General features: G+C 39.5%; 1 protein-coding gene across 3 annotated transcripts in view; it reads right to left on the bottom strand.

Annotated features, from left to right (window-relative positions):
* The window catches only part of DLG2 (discs, large homolog 2 (Drosophila)), a 673,110-nt gene that overhangs the window by 305,086 nt on the left and 356,769 nt on the right, over nt 1-11,255 (bottom strand). The gene's annotated exons all lie outside the window — the stretch shown is intronic.

Raw genomic sequence — 11,255 nt, forward strand, 5'->3', positions numbered from 1 at the left:
TGCTTTCATTTATAATAAAATTTTTATCTCTCAATCAGAGAAATGATCAAAAAGACTATGCTTCATTTCCATAAAAATCTACTTCACACAGCTAAATTTTTGTAGATGATATAGCTAATAGGAACTTCCAGCTGAACAAATAAGCTGTTACTGGCAGTAACGTGCTTGCTTCAATTCAATAATTGCTTCAACCAGGCATTTCTCTTTTAGCTGTACAGAAAAACCTGTTCTATCTATTTAGAGAATAATCACTACTTTTATCAATGAAATCTATGCTATTCAGTCCTTTTTAAAACAAACACGTTATTAATAGCTTCAGCCTGAGCAGTAAAATGCACAGTAAAAAATTAGTTGTCTGGAATTTGGTATTTTATCGCATTCACCAGCCTGACTGCTTAAGGGAGGATATATTTAATACGCACATGCATTTTAGCAGCTGTATGAGTACAGAGAGAAGCATTTTTGAGTGAATTAAATATTTTTGATTTTTTTTTTCTCACATTATTGTCATTTGATCATTATTTAGCTTAACAAATATGTGAGGTCAGATAACGTGATGGACTACTTAATGGATAGTGCCAAAACAGTTAATTACAAAAAGGAACCTCTGAATTTATATCTCAAATTGAAATATTAATTACTTAACTAAGATGACTATTAACAATACACATGAAGTTAATTTAGAAGTATGGGATAATTAAAATAAAACTTTATTTAATTTCCAGCTAACACTGGTGATCACTGTTACTATTTATGCATTACTGCCAGGACAACCACAAGGATAAAAAGATTATGATTTCTTCAGCATTGAAGAATTTGTTCATTACTCTGGGACTACTAACAAAGAAACAAAAAGATATGCTAAGAAAACATCAAGACTGCAAATTTTCCTTAAAACATTAGTTGTGGACAAGGAGCAATGATTGAATAATGTTCCTTGGTGATATAATTATCATCCTTTTGACCCAAAACACATCTGCATATGCTTCTACTAGTAATGTGAAGATCTGAGAGTATTACAGAACAACAATGAGAGCTAAAGAGTGGGCTAGACAGCAACCTGAGAGCTTTCTTCAGCTCCATTGCTCACCTAGGGCACGACCTTGGGAAGATTAGGTTATGGTATGCTTCGAACCTCTTCTCTCCCCTATAAAGGCTTGTAAAGGGCAAGGTCATTTCTGGCCACATAGCTGTTATGTATTTTGTGCAAAGGGGTTCCTAATGCAGCCTGGCCCTTATGCAATATAGCAAATCGTAGTAAAGATCATCCTCTCCGTGTTCTGCGGTGCTGACTGAGGTGCTGGGGTTTACTGTTTGCTGGTGTGGTTATATCACAATTGGCATATGAAACCCCAAAATCAGAGGACTAAAACAGGCTACCTCCACTATGAAAGTGAAATTTACAATAATGAAAGGAGTACCTTCTTCTACTTCTCTAGTCTACATAAAATGAAGCTGCATTACAATTCATGGGTCTACGTTGTGTTTGTAAGCAGGGTCTGCCTGTAGGATCCAAACAACCCGAGTACAGAGCATAAAACAGTGTAAAGGAGCAGAAGAAGGCAGGGGGCAATACTGTGGGGAGAAAAGAGGGAGTGGGTGGGAGAGACAACTGAAGAAGAGAAAGTTTCCATGGGATTCCTGTTGATAATTATTTTGTTCCATTGCCTAATCATACTTGCCTGCTTTAAAAGATTCATTCTTGGGAAGAATGGGGAATGGAACAATGGACCATTTAATTTTACTGAAATGACTTTTTCTAATTGCTAGGGCACTAGCAAAGTACACTACAATAAAACTTTTCGGTATTTTTCATATGGCCAAATTACATCAGACAACTATGCCAATCATTTATGCTACCTTTATAATCAATGAAAATTCATTAAGGGCTTTTAAAGCATGATTCATCTCATCTCAAAGAGACATCTGAAAGAGATGAGATGAATCACGCTCTTGGTTTCTGAAAGGCTGGGGGCTGGATGTGGGAAGAGGTGGGTGGGAGGATCAGCGCTATAAAAGTTCACAACCTGAGTTAGAGTCTCACCTCCATTTAGACTGACGGCTTCTGTTTTGTTTTAAAATCTCATCCATGGTGTGGATCCCTTTTGTCACTAGCTACATCAGGTTAGTCTTATATCAGATTCTTACTCTATTTTAAAAAAAGACAATCATTCAAACATTTGGGAACACAGGGACAAAGATACATTTTCTAAACTGGATCCTTTTTGTTGCTCCATTGAGTTAAAAAAAAGAAAAAGCAAAATAAAAAAGCATTAATTGAAGAACATTTTTCTTACTGACCCCTGTGGTTAGGAGGGCTTTGCCATCAGAACATAGAAAGTCAGGAATCACTTTAAGGAATGCCCTCCACCTCACTTCTTATTTTGCTCATGTGCAATCTGCTTCACAGCAACACCTCAGCTTGGACAGAGAGACCAATTTCCTCATAACAGGAATTAGATGGAGAGTAGATTTAGAATGGATACAAGGAAAAATTTTTCTATGATGAAGATGGTGAGACACTAGAACAGGTTGCCCAGAGAAGTTGTGGATGCCCCATTTTTGGAGGTGTTCAAGGCCAGGTTGGATGGGGCATTGAGCAACCCGGTCTGGTGGGAGGTGTCCTTGCCCATGGCAGGGGGGTTAGAACTAGATGATCTTTAAAGGTCCCTTCCAACCCAAACCATTCTATGGTTGTATGAAGAGAAGACTATTCCAAGAGGAAAAAGGAAAGAGAACTGGATTTAATACAGGTGTACATCCAAGTCACATTCAGCTTAGTCAAAACCACTGAAGAGAATAGGCATAATATAAGATTGGATCAATGGGAAACTAGGGGAGATTAATCAAACTCCATTTCCTCCCATTTCCACTGGACAGGTGTTTGTAAAACTCATCTGCCTTTGGGATCCACAATGCAGGAGCTGGTCCTGCGGATAATAACACATGTAACAACGGAATGAGACAGGAGACATTACTGTTATCACAAAGAGGAAAGGGCCAGGGGAAAGAGCTATTTCACCACAACTGGGAACTGTAGAAGAAGTGCTGATATCAACAATAGTCAAGCATATTTATTCATATCTTTTCCCTGGATTATCAGTAAACAAAACATTAAAATATTTGAAAGGGTAATGAAGCCACAAAAATAAAAGGTTGCAGAAAAAACAATCCAAAAGTCTCCCAAGTCTCAATCATAGCTCAATCACAGAAAAAAAGGTAACCAGTAACTATTTATATCTACTTTGCATTATTTGCTGCACCAGATGTGTCTTTTAAATACTTCACTGTATTAGTAAAAGCATACGATCTAACTACTTTTCTGGTAAAAAGTAGACATGAAGGCGAAATATATGAGAGAATGACTGTAAGTGGGTAAGTGATTTGCAGATTTCATGAATAAATATCCCCTTCCTTTCCTGTATGATCTCTCATTGCATTTTGCCACAATCATTTTCTACAGGTGGGAAACTAACTGATTTGCTCCAGAACAGTATATGAACTCATATTTTTTTATGAAACTGTTTCAGGCAGCAAACAAGATAATACAACCAGAAAGTACCCATGCAACAACTTGACCAACTGCGGACCTTCCCTTGCACTGTGAGCCTGGCCGTGCCGTGGGACATGACACCTTGACCATGCTCCTGGGAGCAACTGGACAAGGCAATGAGGAACCCAAACTGAGGTAGCTCCTGCATTTCCACAGGCCAGCCACTTCTACAACACTCAATTACAAAGTGCTATTTCACTGTTGAGATTACTTAAGCTTACAGAGTCAATATTTATATAGTCACTTTTTTCCTCTGAAAGGGAGAACAGTATCATACTGGTGCACCTACCAATGAAATTGTCAAACCTGCAACAATGAAGTCCAATCCAGGCTTCTAATTAATGAAATTCCACTCGGAGGGAGAAAAGGAACACGGGTAATATAAAATGCCTTGACTGATATCATTTGATTGACTTGTTTTGACAGGTACCACAGTTCTATCTAGTGCTATATGAATAAACAAGCTGAAACAAGGTTAATTATAAACAGAGGAGCAGCAGGGAATATCTCCCCCTGCCCCTTTGCTCAAGCCCCTCATTGCCAATTTTAATTTTTCCTGGAGGAGAGATATAGCACATATTTAAAAGTAGTGCCCCATAACTGTGGAAGTTTAATATGCTTACAATTGCTGTGACTTACGATTACTGTTCATTATTGACAGCAGAGTCCTTTATTATTTTTTACACACAAAAATGAAATACTTTACAAAACAAAAATTAAAATATGTTTCACAATAATTGTACAATACTACAAGGAGGAATTGACTTTCCTTTACAGAATTTTCTCCTGTCTTTATTTTTCATCCCGTTGTAGTGGTTTAAGCCCAGCTGGCAAATAGGACCAGGCAACTGCTTGCTCACTTCTCCCCTCCCCAGTGGGATGGGGAGAAGAACTGGAAAAACAAGGGTTGAGATAAAGACAGTTCAATAAGTAAAGCAAAAGTCATGCACGCAAGCAAAGCAAAACAAGGAATTCATTCACCGCTTCACACAGGCAGGCAGGAGTTCAGCCATCTCCAGGAAAGCAAGGCTTCCTCACGTGTAACAGTTACTTAGGAAGACAAACACCATAACTCCAAATGTCCCCCCCTTCCTTCTTCTTCTCCCAGCTTTATATACTGAGCATGCTGTGATATGGTATGGAATATCTCTTTGGTCACTTGGGGTCAGCTGTCCCGGCTGTGTCTCCTCCCAACTTCTTGTGCACTCCCAGCCTACTCACTGGCAGGGTGGTGTGAGGAGCAGAAAAGGCTTTGACAGGTTAGCAGCAACTAAAAACACCAGTGCGCTATCAACACAATTCTCATTCCACATCAAAAACACAGAACTATACCAGCTGCCAGCAAGAAAGTCAACCTGTCCCAGCTGAAACCATGGCACCCAAGCATCAAATCCTGAGAAACTATTAATCCCAAACATAGGACATGCCACTTGATCTATCTCCTTCATGTTGTAGAGGTAGATTTAAATATCGATTTATTTGAGTAAGTTCTTATAATGATTCCTGTTCATGACTCATGTGACAGCTTATACCAGAAGGACTTACATGAATAAAATTTGACTACATTTTGTTCTGTGGATGAAAAAGTCAATCTAAAGTACAGCATGATTCATAAAAATTTAACTAATATTCATAACATACTTAAAAGCCGCCTACTTTCATTGCCATCATAAATTCCCATGTTAGACCCTGCTCCCAGATCACTTCAGAGAGCTCTTTTTGTAACCAACAATTTGATAATTTTGGAAGGTCAAAGAAAGCTTACCCCGCCCTTGACAAGCAACACTGGCAAACTGGTAACAACAGACGAGGAGAAGGCTGAGGTACTTAAGAACTTTTTTGCCTCAGTCTTCACTGGCTATCTGTGTTCCCACACCTCTCAAGTGCATGGACCAAGAGACAGGCACTGGGGCAGCAAAGCCTCTCCCACTGCTAAGAGAAGGTCAGGTGTGTGACCACCTGAGGAACCTGAACATAAAGAAGTCTGTAGGACCTGATGAGACACACCCCAGACTCCTGAGAGAACTGGCTGATGTAGTTGCCAAGCCACTCTCCATGATATTTGAAAAGTCATGGCAGTCAGGTAAAATCCCTGGTGACTGGAAAAAGGGAAACATTGCACCCATGTTTAAAAAAAGTGGAAAGGAGGACCCTGGGAACTACTGACCTGTCAGTCTCACCTCTGTGCCTGGGTGATGATCTGAGGGCTGGAGCACCTCTGCTGTGAGGACAGGCTGAGAGAGTTGGGGTTGTTCTGCCTGGAGAAGAGAAGGCTCCGGGAGACCTAATTGTGGCCTTTCAGTACTTAAAGGGGGCTTATAAGAAAGACAGAGACAAACTTTTTAGGAGGGCCTTTTGTGATAGGGCAAAGTGTAATGGCTTTAAACTAAAAGAGAGTAGATTTAGACTAAATATAAGGAAGAAATTCTTTACTGTGAGAGTGGTGAAACCCTGGCCGAGGTTGCCCAGAGAGGTGGTAGATGCCCCATCCCTGGAAAGATTCAAGTTCAGGTTGGACAGGGCTCTCAGAAACCTGATCTAGTTGAAGATGTCACTGCTCATTGCAGGTGGGTTGGACTAGATGATCTTTAAAGGTCTCTTCCAACCCAAACTATTCTACAATTCTGTGATTCTCTGATTCTGTGATTCTATGATTCTATGGTAGTAGCCTTGACTGGGAAAAAGGCCCAAGCCCCTACAAATCTAATCGAGCCTATTATTATGTAGTGTTTCTTTCTCATGGCCTTGGGTTAAAAACTTCAAGCATCTTCCTTATTGTTTTGACGTTGGTTGTTTTTTTTTTTTTTTTCCACAAATATCTAGTGTTTTCATTTATTTCCCAGTTTCTGACAGATAGAATAAAAATTATATTCCAGGTAAGAAGAATATTGTCTGAAGCCACCTCGCACAAGGAGAAAATCATTGTCCCTTTTACACTGTGTGTCATGATATACTCATGCCTTCAGCTATTTATCCAGCAGTTGTTACACAGTTCCATTGTTCTTGCCCACAGCCATTTTTATAGTTATTATTTTCATTAATCCCTACATTCTGGTTGCCAGTGCATCACTGCCAGATTTCAGGACAGCCTCTACTGAGGATCAAACTGGAAAGCACACACAATACTTCTGCAGAGTATGGCCGGCACACTCATGAGAGATGCTATGACTGGATACAGTCTGGTAGTTGTGATTATACAGCAGGCAAAGAAAATCCTTTCCTGGCAAATGAGCACTGATTGCACAGCAACGCTGACTGAGAGACTGGACCCTTCCCTAAGCTCAGCAGAGAAAGGACTCAGAACTTTTCCATATGGAGGCAGATGTCGGTCAGAGCTTTGTAGTGGAAAGTAAAAAGTAAAATTTGTCATCTTGTACCTTTTACCTGCATAAATTTTCAACACTGATAATTCAAATTTTGAAAATAAATTTTAATAAAATAGTTACCTTTAATTTTAACTATTTTTACTTTAATATAAGGAAAAATTTAGTTGAAATGTATACCACCATAGTAACACAGTCTTGCTGCATAGCCCAGTGCAGGAACCTGCAGAGTTCTGGTCTTGCTGCTTCCTTGCTGAGAGAGCAGGGATAATGATCTCACCGAGAGTAAAATATCTTCAAAGCACTGGTGTGTATGCATGTTCATACTACCCCAAAGAGTGCTCTGAAGGACTCAAGACTTGCAAGAATGGCAGCCAGCTACAACTGTGTAGAGAGACTGTGATAGTAGCTGCTGGCTGGAGATCCAGCAGGCAGTGACGGCAGGCTGATTTCTGTACCTTCAGTTGAGAATACCTAAGCAGGTTTGCAGTCTCCGTTTCAAATTTTACAAACGGCTATCCATACCATCAGGAAGCAAATGAAATTTTAAAATTTGGCTACCGCACTGCTACCTGCAGCTCCTTATACCTGTTGGTGTCCCAGAAAGCTCCCTGCCTAACCTGCTTTCTCTGAGCCTGCTTTTCTGCTGGAGATAGGGGAATGCAATGCCTTACATCTTTTCTTTGGACACAAGGGGTTCATCAAATCATCTGAGACCCACAAAAGTCAGAAATGCAGAAAGGTCCAGAATATGGGAAAAATGTCTTGTGGATATTTCAGGGTATTTTTTTTCTGAGTTACTCTGCTCTGACCTCAGAAGCAAATTTACATAACTACAACTCTCTTCCAACTGCCTTTTCATTCTTTTGGGCATCAAAATCAAACATTGCAGTCAAATCTGTTGTGTTAAAATGAGAAAGAAAGGAATTTGTCTCAGGACACAGGGTTACATTCCTTGGCTTAAAAAAATTGTCTAAATTTACAGCCACAGAGGAGATGGTGGGAAAGTGAGATTGTGATGCAAATGTTACTATACCAGCAAGGCAGTGAGTGCATGTTTCAAACCAATCATGCTGAAGGTACAGTAGATAAAGCATCAGTTTTTCATTATCATAACAGCAAAGCTAATCTTTCTGTAATCTTTAATAAAGCCTTGAAAACACATCTTGTTAAATTACATTGCTATTTGTAGAAATTTGTAAAAAAATCTAACACACAAATGAAAACAATCCCTTCTTTTCCATTCAGTTTTGCAGTGAAATGTTTTTCCCATTATGATTTTTTTGCCTGCATATATTTATCCCTAAAGATACATTCCCTTCAGATGTAGCTGAAAAGAAAGGAAACAGCAAGCTAGGAAAATACACTTAGAGCCTCATTAGAAGTTGTGTTTATTCTATATTTTTATATTTATTCAAATTAATTAGGAATAAATTTCCCAGGAAGCACAGATAATGAGCAGTGGCCTAATTGCACAACAGGAATTCTCAAGAATAGAGCACTGATTGCACAGCAACGCTGACTGAGAGACTGGACCCTTCCCTAAGCTCAGCAGAGAAAGGACTCAGAACTTTTCCATATGGAGGCAGAGCTTTGTAGTGGAAAGTAAAAAGTAAAATTTGTCATCTTGTACCTTTTACCTGCATAAATTTTCAACACTGATAATTCAAATTTTGAAAATAAATTTTAATAAAATAGTTACCTTTAATTTTAACTATTTTTACTTTAATATAAGGAAAAATTTAGTTGAAATGTATACCACCATAGTAACACAGTCTTGCTGCATAGCCCAGTGCAGGAACCTGCAGAGTTCTGGTCTTGCTGCTTCCTTGCTGAGAGAGCAGGGATAATGATCTCACCGAGAGTAAAATATCTTCAAAGCACTGGTGTGTATGCATGTTCATACTACCCCAAAGAGTGCTCTGAAGGACTCAAGACTTGCAAGAATGGCAGCCAGCTACAACTGTGTAGAGAGACTGTGATAGTAGCTGCTGGCTGGAGATCCAGCAGGCAGTGACGGCAGGCTGATTTCTGTACCTTCAGTTGAGAATACCTAAGCAGGTTTGCAGTCTCCGTTTCAAATTTTACAAACGGCTATCCATACCATCAGGAAGCAAATGAAATTTTAAAATTTGGCTACCGCACTGCTACCTGCAGCTCCTTATACCTGTTGGTGTCCCAGAAAGCTCCCTGCCTAACCTGCTTTCTCTGAGCCTGCTTTTCTGCTGGAGATAGGGGAATGCAATGCCTTACATCTTTTCTTTGGACACAAGGGGTTCATCAAATCATCTGAGACCCACAAAAGTCAGAAATGCAGAAAGGTCCAGAATATGGGAAAAATGTCTTGTGGATATTTCAGGGTATTTTTTTTCTGAGTTACTCTGCTCTGACCTCAGAAGCAAATTTACATAACTACAACTCTCTTCCAACTGCCTTTTCATTCTTTTGGGCATCAAAATCAAACATTGCAGTCAAATCTGTTGTGTTAAAATGAGAAAGAAAGGAATTTGTCTCAGGACACAGGGTTACATTCCTTGGCTTAAAAAAATTGTCTAAATTTACAGCCACAGAGGAGATGGTGGGAAAGTGAGATTGTGATGCAAATGTTACTATACCAGCAAGGCAGTGAGTGCATGTTTCAAACCAATCATGCTGAAGGTACAGTAGATAAAGCATCAGTTTTTCATTATCATAACAGCAAAGCTAATCTTTCTGTAATCTTTAATAAAGCCTTGAAAACACATCTTGTTAAATTACATTGCTATTTGTAGAAATTTGTAAAAAAATCTAACACACAAATGAAAACAATCCCTTCTTTTCCATTCAGTTTTGCAGTGAAATGTTTTTCCCATTATGATTTTTTTGCCTGCATATATTTATCCCTAAAGATACATTCCCTTCAGATGTAGCTGAAAAGAAAGGAAACAGCAAGCTAGGAAAATACACTTAGAGCCTCATTAGAAGTTGTGTTTATTCTATATTTTTATATTTATTCAAATTAATTAGGAATAAATTTCCCAGGAAGCACAGATAATGAGCAGTGGCCTAATTGCACAACAGGAATTCTCAAGAATACTTCAAAATTTGTCTTGAAAAGAGAAGGCAGTATTCCTAATTATTCACAATAAGCTGATTTTTAAGCATTAATGAGGATTCAACTTCACTGAAAATCATATTAAATCACACTGTCACAATTTTGCTAGGATAAGTGCAAGAAACAGAAAATTATTTTATTTTTGACATATACTGCCACTTCAAGAATTATAGCAAGCAGTTCAGCTCTTTTAGGAAAAGACGCGTGATACACCGAGTCTAAACATTTCATGTTGAACCCAGTCAAACTGTGATTTTAAAAAAGTGAAAATTAGTGACATAAAACAGATAAATCCAAGATCTGTCACTTAGGAAAAGTACTAACTGCTTATAATCTGATTTTTTTAAAATGCCTTTTCTCATATTTCCATGCCAGGTTTGCATATGCCTACACTTAAGATGTGTGTGTGCTTTGACCTCCTGTTCATGCAGGAAGTTTTTTGCATATTTTTGGTGCACCCACAAGGACAAATAGTCCTCAGATCCGGTGCCACTAAAAAGCAGAATTTTTGATGAGGGTAGACATCATCTGGCTGGCTGCCTGTGCGATAGGATCATTCACATCTTGCAGGGAGTAATGTTAAACACAGCATAAGTGACTGTATGGCTGAATGTGATATGAATGGACTGTTAAAGACTACCCTTTTTTTCTCATTCTATTTTTTTCTGCATTAGCAGACATTTTTCTTAGCAAGAGATTTTTGGGGGTTTGGGTCTTTTTTATGCCATCCTCACCCCTGTCCTTTCATTCACTTGGACAAAAATCAACAGGACTACGCATGACTACAGATGAAGAAGACACCCCTGGAGGTGTTCAAAGTCAGGCTGGATGGGGCTTTGAGCAACTTAATCCAGTGAAAGATGTCCCTGCCCATTGCAGGGGGGTTGCATTAGATGATTGTGCTCTATTCTACTGCACTCTCGTGAGACCCCACCTGGAGTACTGCATCCAGCTCTGGAGTCCTCAACATAAGAAAGACATGGACCTGCTGGAGCGTGTCCAGAGGAGAGTCATGAGGATGATCCGAGGGCTGGAGCACCTCTCCTATGAGGAGAGGCTGAGAGAGTTGGGGCTGTTCAGCCTGGAGAAGAGAAGGCTCCGGGGAGATCTTATTGCCGCCTTCCAGTCCCTAAAGAGGGCCTACAGGAGAGCTGGGGAAGGACTTTTTACAAGGGCATGTAGTGATAGGACGAGGGGGAATGGCTTTAAACTGGAAGAGGGCAGGTTTAGATGAAACATTAGGAAGAAGTTTTTCACTTTAAGGGTGGTGAGGCACTGGCACAGG

Source organism: Charadrius vociferus, unplaced genomic scaffold (genome assembly GCF_000708025.1).
Source record: "Charadrius vociferus isolate BGI_N301 unplaced genomic scaffold, ASM70802v2 scaffold1, whole genome shotgun sequence".
Lineage (NCBI taxonomy): Eukaryota > Metazoa > Chordata > Aves > Charadriiformes > Charadriidae > Charadrius > Charadrius vociferus.